Here is a 19,041-nt window from a genome sequence, read left to right as displayed (position 1 = left end):
AGATGCTATAGAGTACAGCACCCTACTTAAACTTTATTTCCCAGAGTGCTTCTGGTTATCATATAAGTTCCTATGTATTCGTGAGGAACAGGATTGTGGATGATTGCATCCCAATGCCTTGTTGAAAGGTCAGCTTCCTGATCAGAAACCAGAAAAATAGAACAGTCTGTTGGGCTGTGAAGAATACTCTGAGGGTCCAGAGATGCTATTGAAGAGTAGCCTTACTGTTTGTCTTCCTACCGCAGAAGCCACTTTATGAAGAGATCAGATTACCACCTGTGTCTACACAATGCAGACTTTGCCTCAGATGCTAAAGCAAAATTAAAGGAGAAGAGAAATTTAATGATGATGATGATGATGATGATGATGATGATGGAAGGGACCTTGGAGGTCATCTAGTCCAACCGTCTGCTCAGGCAGGAAACCCTATATCATTTCGGACAAATTGCTGTCCAGTCTCTTCTTAAAAACTTCCAGTGTTGGAGCATTCACCACTTCTGGAGGCAGGTTGTTCCACTGGTTAATTGTTCTAACTGTCAGGAAGTTTCTCCTTAGTTCTAGGTTGCTTCTCTCTCTGGTTAGTTTCCATCCGTTGCTTCTTGTCCTGCCTTCATGTGCTTTGGAGAATAGCTTGACTCCCTCATCTTTCTGGCAGCCCCTGAGATATTGGAACACTGCTATCTTGTATGGAAAAAGACCATCACATTCAGCCATAATGTGGTTTATTTGTTTGGATGTAACATGCCTCTTTTTTTCTTAGCTGGAATTTTCTACTATTGTTCTTTGCTGGATGACCCTGAATGGGGGGAAGGAGGAGAAACCGTAGTTCATGTCCACAAAGAGCATAAATCAAGATGAGAATATTATGGGATGGGACCACATCATTTGAAGAAAGGCCTTTCTCCATATATTTCAATGTAAATCTTAAGACTTTGTAGATTTCCTCGAGGTTCTTTCCAGTAAGAAGAGTCAGTAAATCACTAATCCCTATTCAAATTAATTGTTCATCTAATAGAACCTGATCTTTTCATATTTGCCAGAACTTTGAGGCAGGTATACATACACAGACACATACGAACACACACATATATGAGTGTGACACATGCCTACATTATTTGAGAGGGGATGGTATCACCAAGATTGGTTTCAGTTAATGTTAACAAGCCCAGGTTGACAAAGGAGGGAAACTGGGTATTGTACAGATTTTTGACAGTATGTTTATATATATATATATTTTCCTATATAGTCTTCCTTGGCAGAGTAGTGGAGCTGGAAATGCCTTAAATGTATGGTTGTCGTCCTTTTGGGTAAATAGGGTGGGTTATTGTTGTTAGCTGCAAAGTCATGTCTGACTCATTGCAACCCCATGGACAATGTTCCTCCAGGCCTTCCTGTCCTCTACCATCTTCTGGAGTCCATTTAGGCTCACGCCTACTGCTTCAGTGACTCCATCCAGCCACCTCATTCTCTGTCGTCCCTTTCTTCTCTTGCCCTCCATCTTTCCCAGCATTAGGCTCTTCTCCAGTGAGTCCTTCCTTCTCATTAGGTGGCCAAAGTATGTGAGTTTCAACTTCAGGATCTGGCCTTTTAAAGAGCAGTCAGGGTTGATCTCCTCTAGGACTGACCGGTTTGATCGCCTTGCAGTCCAAGGGACTCGCAGGAGTCTTCTCCAGCACCATAGTTCAAAGGCCTCAATTCTTTGGCGCTCAGCTTTTCTTATGGTCCAACTTTCACAGCCATACATTGCAACTGGGAAGACCATAGCCTTGACTATACGCACTTTTGTTGGCAGGGTGATGTCTCTACTGTTTAGTGTGCTGTCTAGATTTGCCATTGCTTTCCTCCCCAGGAGCAAGCATCTTTTGATTTCTTGGCTGCAGTCCCCATCTGCGGTCATCTTGGAGCCCAGGAAAATAAAATCTGTCACTACCTCCATTTCTTCCCCATCTATTTGCCAGGAATTGAGAGGGTCAGATGCCATGATCTTGGTTTTCTTAATGTTAAGTTTCAACTCAACTTTTGCACTCTCCTTCTTCACTTGCAACAAGAGGCTCTTTAGTTCTTCTTCACTTTCTGCCATTAGAATGGTATCATCTGCATATCTTAGATTGTTGATATTTGGGTGGGTAGTCCAGATATTTTATGAAGAACAATTAATCAACTAAATTTAAATTTATCAACTAAATTTCAATTTACTGGCTGATCATTCAAATTTTGGCTTCAATCCTCTGTCTATGGTGATTGAGCTCAGTAAAGGTTATTTCAGAGTAGTTTGTTAGGGTAGATATTGTTAATTTTTCTCTGCAAGGGCCATCATGTGAGAAAGTGTTCAAAGCCGTTCTGTTTAGGTCAGACACGTTCCGTATCCCTAAAGAACTACTTTATTTCAAAATGAAATATTTACTAAGACAAATGTTCCAGCAATCAGTCCTAATTCAGATTGGTTTGTAGAATGCTAATTAACAGCCTGTTAGTTTAGCATTCCAAATATGGTTATTGTTGATTGTGTAGACTGTTGACAACAACAAGAACTCCTGAATAGATATGAGGGTGGGATGAGGGATGGACTAAATACGATAAATCAGCATTGACATTATTAATTTAAAGGTAATCCAATAAGATTTAGGTCAGTGTGTGTCTCGTGAGAGCAGAGGAACAGGCAGACATCTCCTGCCCTCCTTTTCTCATTATAAGGGCTGAATCAGATCATGGGTTTGGCAGATAGAAGAGTGATGTTTGGTGGACTGGCAGGGGACCTCTTCTTCCTGCTTCAATTTTGAGAGAAGCCGCTTTAGTGGTAGCACTGTTTACTTATGATGAATGGTTAATGGAACAGGGTATGTCTAGCCCAGAGGCAGGCAACCTTGGCTCTTTTATGATTCGTGGACTTCAACTCCCAGAATTCCTGAGCCAAAATGGCTGGCTCAGGAATTCTGGGAGTTGAAGTCCATGAGTCATAAAAGAGCCAAGGTTGCCTAGCCCTGGTCTAGCCTATCAAAGAGAAGGACCGGAGTGACATGATAACTATCTTCCAGTATTGAGGAGTAGTCATAGAGATGGGGGAGTCAACTTATTCTCCAAAGCATCTGAGCGTAGGACAAGTAGCAATGGGTAAAAGCTTGTCAAAGAGACCCAAAGCTGCCTTTTCAAGAGGCAACTGGACTTTCTTGTTTTTCTTTCAAGTTTCACTTCTCATCCAAGAAGCTTCTTCAGCTCTGACTGGATGGTGGGGAATGGAAGGATTCATATTCCTTGCAGACAGCTGGTCATTTGCATTCTTTTAGAAAGTCATTGATGCACCTGGAGGCTTATCTGTGTCATCAAGGTCATCTGAGTAGTACAAATGTATGTGGATCCTTCTTGAAACTGCTGAAAGGACTGTGTTGTAGCTTGGAAATAGATGATGTTATATCCCTTCCCCTCTGTTGAGAAAGGGCTGTTCAATTTTGACATAGATGGCCTCCTTGACCCCTCTTTCAAATCAGTGGTCCTCTCTGTCCAAAATGTGGACTTTGCTATCTTTAAAAGAGTGGCCTTGGTCTTTTAAAAGCAGATGGACTGCTCAACAGAGGGGGAGGGATATGACATCATCTATCTCCAGATTACAATACAGTCCTTTCAGCAATTCCAAGAAGGCTCCATGCCCATTTTCACTACTCAGGTGTCCCTGAGGACACAAATAAACTTCCAAGTGGCCTCAATGACTCTCTAAAAATGCAAATGACCAGCTATCTGCAAGGAATATAAATCCTTATGTTCTCCACCATCCTGTCAGAGTTGAAGAAGCTTCTTGGATGAGAAGCGAAATATCTTCAGAGAAAAACAAGAAAGTCCAGTTGCCTCTTGAAAAAGCAGCTTTGGGACAACCATGACCTGGATGACTGAGAATCTTTATAGACACTGGTCAAAGAGAGATCCAGCCTAGAACTAAGGAAAAACTTCCTGGCAGTGGGAACAATTAATCAGTGGAATGGCTTGCCTCCTGGAGTTGTGGTACTCCATCATTGGAGGTTTTCAAGAAAAGATTGGGCATCCATTTGTCCAGGATGGTATAAGGTGCCCTCCTGGGCAGGGGGTTGGAATAGAGTGTAATGTATTGGGCTTGCTGTGTTAATACCACGTGGTAACGGCTGGTAGGCTACTTGAGCAGGGAGCTAGCTAACGGCTCCCGGCATCTCAGACAACCCATCTCCAGTGCTGCCATTGGTTGCCCTAGCATGGCAATAGGTTGCTTCAAACCTATTGGCCACCGCCTAGGGGCCAGGGTATAAATTGCTGCATCTGCAGCTTTGTTCTTTAGTTCAGATCCTGCAAGCAATAAACCATGATCTTTGCTGAACTCACTTGCCTTGTCTTCATTCCTGCGCAATGAACCCAGTACACAACACTGGCGACGAAGGTGGGATCCTGCTTCTCCGTCGATGCTGAAAGTCATTAGGGGAGAGGCAGCGCATGCCTGGTGGGAAAAGCAAATCCCCCCCCTATGGTTGGCTAGCTAAGCCACGCTAGTGACCATGCACTCAGAGGACCAGTTCCTGGGCAACGGAAAGTCAGGAGTTGAAGATGCTGAGATCCAGCCGCAAAGACCAGCAGAATGCTCAAGGTCAGAAGGCTGCGAGAATTCGACATCAAGCAACCAGAAGGATGGCCCTCGTACCTGTCCCAGGTCAAGAACTACCTTCAGGTGAACCAGATCACAGAGGATGGACTGAAGGCCACGACGCTGCTCTGTGTGTGCGGCCCAGTGATGTTCGATCTGGCCGAAAACCTGTTTGTGCCCACGCCGTTGGAATCTGTCTCCTACGCTGAACTGAAGAAGAAGCTCGGAGAAGATTTCTAACCAAAGATGTCAGTGGCATGGCACTACGCCTTCGAACAATGAATACAGCAGCTGGGAGAGACCGCATCCAAGTACATTGCAGCCTTGAGGCAGGCCGCATGCCTGTGTCGATTTTCAGACATCAAAGAGTGACTTCGAGACTGGCTCGTCTGTGGCTTCCGCAACCGATAGCTGCAGCAGAAACTTTTTGCCAGAGAGGTCCTGTCGTTCACAGATGCCCAGAATGAAGTCATGGTGGACGAAGCTCCTGGTGGAGCCATCCGAACGATCCGGCCCGCCAAAACGATGCAACGTGAAGAAGCTGTCCACCATGAGGATGCAGAACTCACCAAGGACTCTGAAGAAGACACCAAAGTTGACAAGTTGCACAGACAACCTGACCAACAGCTCCGCAGCAGCAAGCAGCAAGAGACTACTTACAAGGCAGATCTCTTGCCTAGATGTCCAGGTTGTGGCGGCCGCCACCAACGCTCGGACTGCAGGTTCCGGACAGCCACATGCCGGGTCTGTGGAAAAACCAGCCACATCGCATCAGTTTGCAGAGGTCGCCAGAGGGACCGGCCATCAAATAGCCAGTTGGAAGATTTGACCAGGAGAGGTACTGGGGCCCTGGGGCCGTTCAGTGTGGGGTTTTGCTCAAGCCATACAAGTGTCTGCCGTACTGGGCCCAACGTCCCCTTAAAGCCAAGTATAGACTTCAGGTGGAGCTGCAAGGGGTCCCCTGTAAGATGGAGTTGGACACAGGCTCCACTGTTTCCATTATTTCTCTGGACACATTTAATTTTAGTGCAGTTGCAGTAGGAGATGGACCAAGCTGAGGCCCTCTGACATACTTTTAACAGATTTTCAGAATGCAAAAGTCGCAGTCAAGGCTGAAGCCACCTTGGCCGTTAAATTTAAGGGGTTTTCAGGGCACCTGGATGTTCTCGTAGTAGGGGGCCAGAGAACAAGCCTAATTGGGCTCGATTGGTTTGATGCACTAGGCATCCAAGTAACAGGTATCAACCGGACACAAGTCGCGAGTCTAGCGTCAGTTTGCGAGGACTTCACAGGCGTATTTGATTCAGCCCTAGGAACTTACACGGGCCCACCAATAGCATTCAAACTAGACCCAAACGTGGTTCCCATCAGGATAAAGCCTCACAGGGTCCCCTTTGCCCTCAAGCACAAAATAGACATGGAACTAGACAAGCTTGTGGAACAGGGCATTTTACAACCAGTAGATGGTGGGGAGTGGGAAACTCCTATTGTAACACCACTTAAAGCCAATGGGGAAGTCAGAATATGTGTAGATTTTAATTACACAATTAACCAGGCCCTTAAACAGCACGCATACCCAGTCCCATTGGTGAGCCACATCCTGGCATCTTTGCAGGGTGGCACCACTTTTGAGAAATTAGATTTGGCACAGGCCTATCAGTTGATGAGGCCACGGCTGTAGCACAGACAATTGTGACCCACAGGGGCTTTTAGAGTAAAGCGCTTGCAATTTGGTGTCAGTGTAGCCCCGGGCATTTTTCAGGGGATCATGGAATGCACACTCAAAGGCGTTCCAGGGGTCTGCCCCTATTTTGACGATGTGCTTATTGCCAGAGAATCCACAGAGGTGCTAGCAAGGAGGCTCAGAGCCATCCTGCAGAGGTTGTGTGAAGCAGGCCTCAAACTAAAAAAGAGCAAACGCAGTATTGGGGTTCCCTCAACTGAATTTTTGGGGTTTCACATTGATGCTAATGTCATCCACCCAGCTGAGTCCAAAGTGAAGGCCATTCAGATGGCACCTAGCCCTAAAACAAAAGGAGAGCTGCAAGCATTCTTGGGCCTCCTCAACTACTACCATGCATTCATTCCTAACAAGGCTGCAGTGGCAGAGCTGCTTCACAGGCTCTTAGATAAAAAAGCTTCTTGGTAGTGGACCAGCATTCACGAAAAAACTTTTCTGGACCTGAAGGCACTTCTGACGGTCAGTTCCACTAAACCAGTCTGCTTAGCATGTGACGCACCCCATACGGGGTGGGTGCAGTCTTGAGTCACTTAGAGAAAGATGGAACCCAAGTTCCCATTGCATTTTATTTGAGGACACTGTCCTCTGCTGAGCGTAACTACGCTCAAATTGACAAAGAGGCATTGGCCATGGTAGCTGGAGTTAAAAAATTCCACAACTACTTATATGGCAGGGACTTCATGGTCTTCACAGACCACAAACTGCTACTGGGGTTATTCACTGCAGACAAACAGACACCCCATATATTATCCCCTAGAATGCTGAGATGGTCTATTTTTTAATCAGTGTACACGTTTAAGCTGATTCACAAACCCGGCAAAGAAATGGGCCATGCAGACAGCCTGAGTAGGCTTCCACTGCCACAAATTGAACCAGATCCAGCCCCAGCGGCCTGCATTTTGTCCATTCAGGACTTGCCAGAGTTTCCCCTCCACGCTGGGGACATAGCTGCAGAAACAGCAGCTGATAAGACACTAAGTAGAGTGCTTTCTTGGGTGCACACAGGGTGGCTGGATAAAAGTCCAGGCCCTGAATTTCAGAGTTATTTTACTAGAAGACACGAGCTATCAGCTCACAAGAGTTTCATCTTATGGGGGAACAGGGTCATAGTCCCCGCCTCACTAAGAGACAGGGTCTTACAATCACTGCATGAAGGTCATCTGGGTATTGTCCGTATGAAAGCTTTAGCTAGAAGCTACTTATGGTGGCCAGGTTTAGACAAGGCCATTGAAGCCCAGGTGCATGGATATTACACATGCCAACAATCAAGGCCTCAAATGCCGCACGCTCCAGTTCACAGGTGGGAGGAGACTCACACTCCCTGGTCTAGAATTCACATAGACTTCGCTGGGCCCTTTCAGGGACAGCTTTTCCTTATAGTGGTCGACAGCCATTCTAAATGGCTTGAAGTAATTCCAGTCGCTAACATGACTACTGCTAGGACCATCCAGGTGCTTTGGAAACTCTTTGCCACACATGGGTTGCCAGACGTCATAGTATCTGACAATGGAGCCCAATTTACAGCAGCAGAATTTCAGGCATTCCTGAGAGCAAACCTCATCAGGCACACAACGTCGGCCCCATTTCACCCTTCTTCTAATGGTCAAGCTGAATGCATGGTCCGGACCACAAAAGAGTCACTGAAGCATATAGTGACTGGGGACTTGCATCACAGATTGGCAGATTTTTTACTTTGCCAGCATTCCACGCCCTGCATGGCTACAGGGAAAAGCTCAGCAGAGCTGCGCTGGGGGAGGCGACTGATCACAAAACTGGACAGGTTGCATCCAGATAGGGTGGCAGCAGAAGCTTTGTGCCCAAAACCCCCGAGGGGGCTGCAAGTGGGCGATGGGGTGTGGGCCAGGAACTATGGGCATGGGAATTTGTGGGTGCCTGGAAAAATTACTAAAATGTCAGGCCTCCTCTCTTACGAAGTGGGGCTGGAGGGCGGGTGAGTTGTCCAGCACCACATCGATCAGGTTAGGAAACATTTCCCATAACAGCCACAAAGCAAGGACTTCGTCACAAGTCCTTACCAAGGTCTACAAACCAGCAGCCAAGCCGGCCCATGCATAGACTCTGAAGGCTCACATAGCCCGAGCGATGAGGAGTTGGCCGTAGAGGAGGGGAGCCCGGAAGTGCAACATGGGTCCCCTGATGGAGAAAGCCAACCTGATGGCTACAGTCGCTGTGCTAACTCTGCTGAACAAACTGATTCTGGGGTGGGCCAACCTGGAAAGGCCAGCCAGAGAGCACTGAGCCACTCTGAATCACTTGAACTAAGAGACACTGGTCTACCCAGCCCGGCAGGCAAGCTGGTAGGCCAGGATGTGCCTGGGTCCCCCAGGCATTCCACAAGGCCACGCAAACCTCCTGCTTATCTGCAAAATTTTGTTCTGAAATAATAAAACTATACTGTTGTATGTACCCTTGTATTTAATGCTGACCTACAAGATTGTACTGGACAATGGAGCTATAATGTTGTAAGTACTTTATTGTGCTGCTAAGTGGAACCTATTCACACCAGTGTTAAGTCTTTGTAAATTGTGTTGGTGTAATTATTTCTCTTGTTGCTATAATGTTGTTTGGTCTAAGGGGGGAGGGGTGTATTGTATTGGGCTTGCTGTGTTAACACCACGTGGTAATGGCTGGTAGGCTGCTTGAGCAGGAAGCTAGCTAACAGCTCCCAGCATCTCAGACAGCCCATCTCCAGCACTGCCATCGGTTGCCCCTAGGCGGCAATAGGTTGCTTCAAACCTATTGGCCGCCGCCTAGGGGCCAGGGTATAAATTGCTGCATCTGCAGCCCTGTTCTCTCGTTCAGATCCTGCAAGCAATAAACCATGATCATTGCTGAACTCACTTGCCTCGTCTTCATTCCTGTGCAACGAACCCAGTACACAACAGAGAGGATCTCCAAAGTTCCTTCCAGTCCTATGATTTTATGACTTTCTGCTACTGTGGCCTAGTTTGGCTGTCTTCCTTACCTAGATGACTTCTTCCAACATGTTTCAGACCTATAGCTTGGCGTCTTTGGTTGAATGAAGAGACATCTGGACCGTTTGTCCAAGCCACCAACATGATGACTGCAGCATTTCTATGAATTAGCAGTTACTAGATTGCAGGAGTGGTGAAACAGCTTTAGCCAGATGGGGAAAGATGGGCATATGAAAACCTGCATCCTCTAAGCTGGGAGATTGTTTCACTGTGAAGGACCTGTGGCCTTCAGAAGGAAACTGTTGGCTGCTGCAGGGCAGTAGTGCGTGGAGCTGAAAGCAGAAATGAGTGGAGACAGGATTAAAAGTATATGGGGCAGCAATTCTTTCTCTTTTTGGCATCTCTTCTTCTTTCTCTCCCAAGCAAGCTGCTAAAGATCCTCAGACACTATTACCAAAATCTGAGCTTGGAGGGGGTGATTAGGCCGAGGAACTTCAGGTTGTTCTTCTCTGCCTAGAATCTGTCCTACAGCTTTCTGTTGTGGTGGATGGTCTAAGATCCCAACTTGCTCTGCACTCAAGAGCAAAACAGTTTTGGCCAATCCAGCTGAGATCAACTCCCAGTTGTGTCTTTCACTAACGAGCCTATATCCATGAAAGATTTTAAAAAGTCTCCAGCACTGGAGACTTTTCCCACCCTCTCTGATGGAAAAAGAGAGAGAGACAAGAGAAGACAAGAATAAGCATTGTGTACTTTGTCATCTTCCTGGACTCTTTGCTTTGAAGTGGAACTTTGTGGCAAGCATTCTCTATTGATTAGCTGGTGCATAAAGTGGTTTCTTTGATGAAGTGAAGCATCTCTGTGTGGTATACAAATTGCATTTCTTCCAGCCCTTTGTAGAGAGGAGACCCATGTGGTTGGCATTAACACAAAATGCTTTTTCGTTTTTCTTTAACTACTCATCTGGCGTCTGAATATGTATCTGCCTGTTCAAAATTCCCAGAAACCCACCCCACCCCTCCGCTCCTGCTTTGACCAACCTTTGATGGGTTTAATTGATTTCTAGCACAGCTAATTTTTTTGAATAGGGAAATTGTCCAAGTTATACCATGGTGTTGGGTTCTGAAGGAAAAGGACTGCAAACCTGCCATTGTGGCTTCCTTCACAGCTTCGTTCTTTGTTTCATAATTGCTTTTAAAAATCTCTAGTTTCAGGCCAGTTTGAGAACTTTGGAAAAAGAATGGGTTTATTTTGTTCAACAAATCCTTTGTAAGGGTTTGACTAGCAAGTATTTTCTTTTGATCAGGGGCAGGCAACAGTTCAAACTGTTGTATTTATCTTGTTGGCATAAATAGATGGAATGAACTTACTTTCCCTTATTTTCAAGTAGGCAATAACATTTTTTACCCAACTTCAATGATTTCTCTCCCTAAAGTTCTGATCATCCTGGTTGCATTGTTCTTTCTTATGCTGGTTTTATTCTGCCAATATTTAATGTATTAATTTTATATTATATCTTCAGAGTTCTTATTATGATCCAATTTATACATATACAGATTTATACATATAACTCAATATAAATATAAATAAATATATTTTATGTAAATATATAAAATATAGATGACTTTGTCATCTTTAATCCTGGATGGGGTGGCCTTGCCCCAGGGGGGGTTCTGTCTACAACTTGGGGGTTCTCCTGGACTCGCGACTCTTGCTCAAAGAGCAGGTGGCAGTCACGGCTACGGGGAGCCTTTGCACAACTTTGGGTTGTGCACCAGTTGTGGCCTTTCCTGGATCAGGAGTCCCTGCAGTCAGTCATTGATGCCTTAGTCATCTTACAACTGGACTTTTACAATGCACTCTATATGGGGCTACCTTTGAAGAACACTTGGAGGTTACAGCTGGTGCAGAGTGCAGCAATGCCAGAAGTTCTTGGGGGCCCAAGAATGGCCCTTGGAACACCACTGCTCTGTGAGCTGTGTTGGCTGCCAGTTTGCTTCTGGATACAATTCAAGGTGTTGGTAATCATCTTTAAAGCCCTTCATGGCATGGGTCCAGGCTACTTCAGGGATGGGCCTGCCCCACTTGTGCTGGCAGAGAAAGGCATGTTACAGGCCCCATCAGCCTGGGAATTCCAGCTGGCAGTCTCCAGCAGAAGGGCCTTCTCTACCATTGCACCTGCCCTCTGGAATATCTTGCCCCCTGGAGTGAGGTTGACCCCAACTCTCACAACCTGTTGTAAGAGCCTAAAGACCTGGCTCTGCCAGTTGACTTGGGGTCCAATGGTGGAGCATCACAGTGGAGGTGATTGGTCAATAGACCCACCTCCTCCCCCCATCCTGCTCCCGCCCTCCTCATCTTTTTAATTGGGCTGCTGTATTTGGCTGTGTGTAGTATTTTATTTAAGTTTTTATCTTTGTATCATTTTTATTTTTTATGATTGTAAGCCACCCAGAGTTACCCTGAGTTAAGTTGGGCAGCCAATAAATTAATTAAGCAAACCCACAAGTAAGTAAGTAATCCCCAGCATTTCAAAAATGAAAATAAGGTTATGCCTGCAAACCCCCTACCCCAATTCTTATATTCTAGTCACTGAGCTAGTCATTGAATGATTTAAAACAAAAATATGACTTTTAGTATGGTTATTTCAGACAGATAAAATGTAATAGGCTGATTACAGATTATCAGCAATTTGGCCTGTGTTTCAATAACAACAGAAGGCAGGGATGTCAAAGAATTTACCAATCTTATTGAGAGAGTATTTGGCAGTCTAATCCCCAGCAAGATAAAATCCTGCTACTTTTTTCTATTCCCTATAATAACTCCCCTATTTCTGCAAATGTATAAAGCAGCCAGGAATGTGATTTTTGCTTAGTTTTTAACATCAAATTCAAAATTTCTCAAATTCAAAATGTTTGTGTGTGTGTGTGTGTGTGTGTGTGTGTGTGTGTGTGTGTATAATCCTCTCTGCTGAACAAACCAGCAATGTCTAGATGGGTCATTAAAAATCTAGACACAATTTTGCCAGGGGAGAAATCTGCCCACAAAGCAGGAAATAAACCAAACTGACTTTATCTTGAGTTATATATATTTAGCAATCTGTGGGGTATCAGAGATTCTACACCAGGGTGCCCAACCTTGGCAAATTTCTACATTCCATGAATATGTAAGGGACTTCCCCATTAAGTTAGTGTTTTTCATGGTTCTGATAGAACTGTATTTTGTATTGTTTAGTAGCAGCTCCCCAGATTTTCAAACTATATTCTATAAATCCTGCATCATCTATTCTTTTCAGATTCAAGTTATCAGATTGTATGCATTTATTTATAAATATTGGTAAACTCCATTTCTGGATGAACTCCATAGGCAGAAGGATAAGATTATAGTATGAAGCACAATGAATATTTTAAAAAATGAAACCAGCATGTATTTAATATATTAATCAGGCTATATATTTTTATCTCATATAAAGTGCTACAACTCCTGTTACCTTTAACTACTTTGATCTTCATTGTTGGTATTAATTAGTTTATAATTATTTTAGAGGGGAATAAAAATAATAATGCCATAGAACAACAAAAATAGTAGTAGAATGACTGTGACAAAAGAAAATAAATACAATCCCAATAGTAATAGGCACCTTGGGTGCAATCCCACAACCTCTGGAGCACCATTTGAACACCACCAGCATTGACAAAGTCACCATCAGTCAATTGCAAAAGGCAGCTTTACTTGGAACAGCTGACATCCTGCGACTCTACCTTCAAGCACCACCAAACAACATCTACTTATCGCAGGTCCTTGGGAAAAACTCAATAGGTGGATAAAAATGCAAAATCCAGTTGAAGCATCTAGCCGACTGTGCAACAAGCCATGCCATTCTATTTCAAATGAGGCATGTGGCAGGGGTCACAAAATTGCTTATCTCCCTCACCTTGCACAAGGTATTTGTGCAACTTATTCTCAGTTTTTCCAATTTTGTGGAGCTCACGTGCAATTATGTTCACTTATGTGGAACTTATACGTCTCTAAATTAATGTATGTAATATGGAATTCTGAGGAATCATGGATCATATTATAGGACTCTGCATGTTTACTTATCATAAATATACTTATCCTCTAAAGCACCTAACAACTTTTCAATCACCAGGACTATCAATGGGAAGCATTTGTTAACCACTGATTTGACGGTGTTTCAGATTTAGGTCCCGTTGGTTGGGTAGTTATTTAAATAATTATGGCTCTCATATATTAGTTGCAAAACTCAGGCAGCCTTCCAGGGGCAGAACAAAGTTGATTTTATGTTCTCTTTGCTGTCCCCTAATAGTTACTCAGATTTTTGCTGCCAGATAGGGTAACTTGTCATTTTTCTGCAGCTGTAAAGGCATAAGTGACCTTTTTACCTCAAAGCCAAGAACCAGGATCATCACACACATGTATTTGTGTGTATTTCTTTCCAAGGAATGTGCTATAGAGATTAAAAGAAGACTATCAGAGGAAACAGTCTGTTATATTTTCTCAAGGCATTAATCCAGCGGGTACTGATGTTGGCAACCAGTTTCTGGAACTAGGCCCTCTGTCCTGTGAACACACAGAGTTATTTTGCAGCTGTTATTTTGCAGCTATTATCACTCTTCCAAAGGTTAGTCTGTTCTGCTTTCACAAATTTTTATTCTGAAAAAAATGAAAAAGATAATCATTAAATACATATGGAATAATAATGGGAACTATATTTAATTCATTTCAGTTAAATCAACTTTAACATTTATCTAGTCTACACCATCTTTCCCTCCTGGTCTCGAACACTTTCCGGAGATTAAAAAAAAAGTTACCATCAGGTAGTTTTATTTTTTTATTCACCTATCTGCCCTTTTCTCAGCTCATCCAAGGGATGGAATATTATCTGTCAAATGCTGCTTGCGTGCATCATTTCCAAAAAGGCTGGTAGCATCTATTTCTAAGACATTTGTAGAAGTGGAACAATAGCTTGGAATTTTGGTTCCCTAGTTAGTTGTTGACATTATGCAACAGGGCTGATTCTTCCTCTGGGTAAACTGGACATTCTGATGTTCATGGGTGACTATGAAAATTGAGGGGGGGAAAAGGGGGAGGGCTTGGTTCAATTGCTGGCGAATGCTGAGAAGATCAGTGGTGGTATTCAAATATGTGAACAACCGGTTCTCTGTGTGGATGCCGCTTCCGGAAGTCCATTCTGAGCCAGGGTAACAAAAAAATTAGCTACCGGTTCTGCTGAACTGATGCGAACCAGCTGAATCCCACCACTGAAGAAGATGCTTTCAAAACTAACTCAACATACAAGAGTGGCAGATTGTGCAGTCTCATGTCTGAGCAGTAGTAACACTGCTGCAGAAAATTGGAATTGCTTCCCTTTTTGACATATCCCAAATGATTGTGAAGTAGCCGAAGGACCACTCGGGACGACAGGCTAGTAACAACAGGTTTATTTAAGAGCAAGGCAAACATAGAATAACTTGTCTGGCTTTTATAGCCGGCAGCTGGTAGCGAGGGCCAATCAGAGGTGTTTATTTTGGCGCCGTGTCAGGCAGGGACCAATCCGCGTCGTCTTTCGTTGACAGCTCCGGCTTCCGCGTGGCTTGGTGTTTTGACAGCCGCGAGCTGTCAGTGGTCGCGCCTGCGCTGTGCGGTGGATGCTTTGACAGCTCAGGCTTCCCCGTAGTCCGGAGTTTGACAGCCGCGAGCTGTCAGTGGTGGCGCCTGCGCTGTGCGGGGAACTTTGACAGCTGTCAAAGTTCCCGCGTGTTTTTCTGTCAGGAGGCTTTTAGTTTATACACTTTGCTGCTGTATTATTATTTGAACTGTTAACATATATACATATCTATTACGGGACTGTTTACATATATAACACACCCCTTACCCCTCCCCTGGTGCGTTTCTTTCCTCTTGGATGTTTGAACCTGCCCACTGATAGTCTTTTAGGTAGGTGGGTGGTCTTCGATTCCTGGTTGAGCGGCGAAGGGGTGGAGGGTGGTCTGGTTCTGGATCCTCGTTTTGGTGTTCTTCTTCCTGGTTTGGCATAGGCAGTATTTCCGGTGGGGGTTGTATGTCGGGATTGGTTGGTTGCTCAGAATTGTGTGGTGGTTGTCTGGGTCTGAGCTGATCAATATGGCGGCGTATGATGCCCTGTGTTTGCGTAGCTATAAGGTATGAGATGGGCCCTGTTTGTTTTATTACTGTCCCTTGGACCCACTTGTTTTTATCTGTGTATGATCGTGCCCAAATCAATTGACCTGGATTGAGTGTGCGGGCGGGGTGGGGGTGCTGTTTTTCTTCTGGATATGTATCGGGGTGTAATCTGTCCAGACGTGTTATTAGCCTTCTCCCCCATCTCAATTCCGCCGGTGATTTGCCGGTTGTAGCGCATGGAGTTGTGTGTTGTGCTAAGAGGAACTGGCTGAGGCGCCTCTGCCAGTTCCCTTTAACGAATTTTTTTAACGCTTCTTTTGTGGATCGTACCATAATTTCAGCCATTCCGTTTGACGATGGGTGGAATGGCGCCGACGTGACCAGCCTAATACAATTCTTCATAGCGAAGATCTGAAATTCACGAGAGGTGAATTGAGGTCCGTTGTCAGAAACTATGGTATCAGGTAGGCCGTGCGTAGCGAATATTTTTCGTAAAGCTTGAATAGTGGCTTGGGACGTTGTTTTTCTAAGGGGTGTGACTTCCAGCCATTTTGAGTGGCTGTCTACTACAATTAAGAAACTTTGGCCCTGGATGGGTCCAGCAAAATCTATATGTATACGTGACCAAGGGTTCCTTGTAGTCTCCCATTTATGGATTGGTGCCTGGGGTGGTTCATTCCTGGTCTCTTGACAGGTATAACACCCACCCACATACTTTTCTATTTGTTTATCTATGCCTGGCCACCACACATAACTTCTAGCCATCGCCTTCATTTTTACAATTCCAGGGTGACCTTCGTGTAATATTTGTAATGTTTGGTCAATGTTTTTCTCGGGTATGATGACCCTATTTCCCCACAGTAGGCATCCTCTATGTGTTGAGATCTCATTTTTCCTGTTATAGTAAGGTTGGAATTGAGGTTGTGGATTTTGAGCTGGCCATCCTGTTGTGGCCCATTTGAGGATTCTGGCAAGTATTTTATCTTTAGCTGAATTATTAGCTATAATGTTTGCAGTCAGGGGGCATTCTGGAAGTTGGGAGATTGCTAAAATCTGGCTCGCTGGGGCTGGGTCTGAGTCCCTGGTTTGTATGGGTAGTCTACTGAGGCAGTCAGCATGTCCCAATTCTTTACCTGGTTTATGTATTAGTTGATAGGAATAGGCTGCTAAGAAGGTTGACCATCTTAGCATTCTCGGGGAGAGAATTTGTGGAGTAGTTTTGTTCCACGTGAATATGCCTAGCAGGGGTTTGTGATCTGTAATTATAGTAAATGGTCTTCCATATAGGTAATCATGAAATTTTTTGACCCCTGCTACTATTGCTAGGGCTTCCCTGTCAATTTGTGCATAGTTTCTTTCAGCTTTGGTTAGAGTGCGTGAATAGAAGGCTATGGGTCTTTGTGTGCCGTCCTTGAATATGTGACTTAAGACAGCCCCGATTCCATAGGGAGAGGCATCGCAAGTGATGCATATTGGGGTGTCCTCCCTGAAAAGGGTGATAGTTGAACTGTGACAGATAATCTTTTTTAACGATTGGAAGCTACTCTCATGTTCTTTGGTCCAGGACCAAGTTGTACCCTTGTCTAGGAGTCTATGCAGAGGCTCCGCAATAGTGGCTTTATGGGGGATGAAGGCATGGTAAAAGTTTAACAATCCTAAAAAGGATTGAAGCTCTTGTTTATTCCTAGGGCTGGGTGCGGTCTGAATAGCCTGCAGTTTTTCTGAGGTGGGGTGAATGCCCTGGCTATCTATTTTGTACCCTAGGAATTCAGTGGATGTGACTCCAATAGAGCACTTTTCCCGCTTAAGTTTGAGGCCGGCTTCTCTGAGCCGGCTCAGCACAGCTGACAGCCTGTCAGCTAAGTTCGCTTCGTTTTCTCCGGCGATGAGAACATCGTCGAAATAGGGGCAGACCCCGGGTATTCCCTTCAGGGTCTTCTCCATGATACCCTGAAATATACCCGGGGCCGCCGATATGCCAGATTGGAGCCTCTTTACCTTAAAGGCACCGCGGTGGGTGACAATTGTCTGGGCCTCCGCAGTGTCCTCAGTGACAGGCAGCTGCAAATACGCCTGTGTGAGATCAAGCTTGGCGAAAAGGGCGCCAGAGCGGATGGAAGCAAATACGTCCCTTACCGCTGGCACCAGGTAGGCATGGGGGCTGAGGGCTAGGTTGACTGTCGCCTTATAATCAGCGCACAGTCTCACTTCACCATTAGGTTTGATTGGGGTGACGATAGGGGTCTCCCAGGTTCCCCCTTCTGTTGGCTCAAGCACCCCTAGTCCTACGAGGCGATCAAGTTCGTTTTCGATTTTTTCTTTAAGGGCAAAAGGTACCCTCCTGGCTCTTATCTTAATTGGTTGGATTGCAGGGTTTAGCTGTAAGGAGATGGGGGGACCCGTGTATTTCCCTAAAGTGCCATCGAAAACGTCGGCGAACTTATCGCAAACGGCTTCTAGGCTGGGTGTTAGGATGGTGTTAACCCCAGTTAAAGCGATGCCTAGTGGACTGAACCAGTTTAGTCCTATCAAATTGGTGCGGTTCCCTGGTGTAACTAAAACCTCCAGGGGACCCTTGAACCCCTTGTACTGCACTACGACCTTGGCTTTCCCTTCCAACGGAATGGGGGTTTTCTGGAAGTCAGCTAGGTGTACCTGAGTTTGTTTCAGGGGAATTTGTCCTCGGCCTTTCTGACAGATCTCCTGATAGGTTGTCAGCGAAATTAAGGAAACTGCCGACCCAGAATCTACTTCCATGTGGCAGGGCACCCCCTGAATTCTGACCCAGATCTTAACCTTGGAGCTTATGCTGTTTACCCTGTCCACTGTCTCTACCAGGGGGCCTGGGTGGGGTTCTCTGCTGGCCTGGGCAGCTGGCCTACCTGGGGGGTTTGCCTCCACCTCATTGATGTTGTCCCGGCCCTTGCTGCGGCACACCGGCTTGATGTGGCCAGTCTTCCCGCAATTGTGGCATTTCGCGTTCCTAAAGCGGCAACTTCCTCGGGCATGATTGCCCCCGCAGCTGGCACAGGCGGCTCGTTGCTCGTAACGCGGTGGTGGCGGTGGAGGGTTCCTGGACCCCCGGCGGTCCGACGTTTTTCCCCTTCTCGGCTGTCGGTGCTCCATTCGGCGCTGTAGGGCTTCTCCGTCGGTGAAATCTACCGACTCTCCACTGTCGCTGAAGGCTGCGCTTTCCTGGTAGACGGTCGCGGGGGTCTCTGGGGTCGTGTTGGTCGGCTTCTTCTTGTGGCTGTGTTCGTATGCCATGATCTCCCTGGTCAGCTCGGCCAGGTTCATGTCGGGTTTGGACGTCAGTTTTTTCTGTAGCTTCTCGTCCCTCAGACCGATCACCACCTGGTCTCTGATGCGGTCTTCCAGGTCGGGGAAGCAGCAGTTCCTTGCGGCGTGTCTGACCCCGGCGATGAATTCGTTGGCGGGCTCGTCCTGCCGTTGTTTCTTTTGTGCGAATTGCACCCGCCAGTACAGTTCTGATCGAGCCGGCATGTAGTATTTGCTCAGCTGGTCCACCAAGTCCGCGTAGGAGACTTCAGTGATGGGCACTGGGCTGAACAACCCGACGGCTGCATCGTACACCGGGG

General features: G+C 45.6%; 1 protein-coding gene across 1 annotated transcript in view; it reads left to right on the top strand.

Moving 5' to 3' along the window:
- The window catches only part of MYL10 (myosin light chain 10), a 50,300-nt gene that overhangs the window by 21,703 nt on the left and 9,556 nt on the right, over positions 1–19,041 (top strand). The window lies entirely within an intron of this gene.

The sequence above is a fragment of the Vipera ursinii genome, assembly GCF_947247035.1.
Source record: "Vipera ursinii genome assembly, chromosome: 1".
NCBI lineage: Eukaryota > Metazoa > Chordata > Lepidosauria > Squamata > Viperidae > Vipera > Vipera ursinii.
The sequence above is the reverse complement of the archived record's forward strand: the minus strand, read 5'-3'. Positions and strand labels throughout refer to the sequence as shown.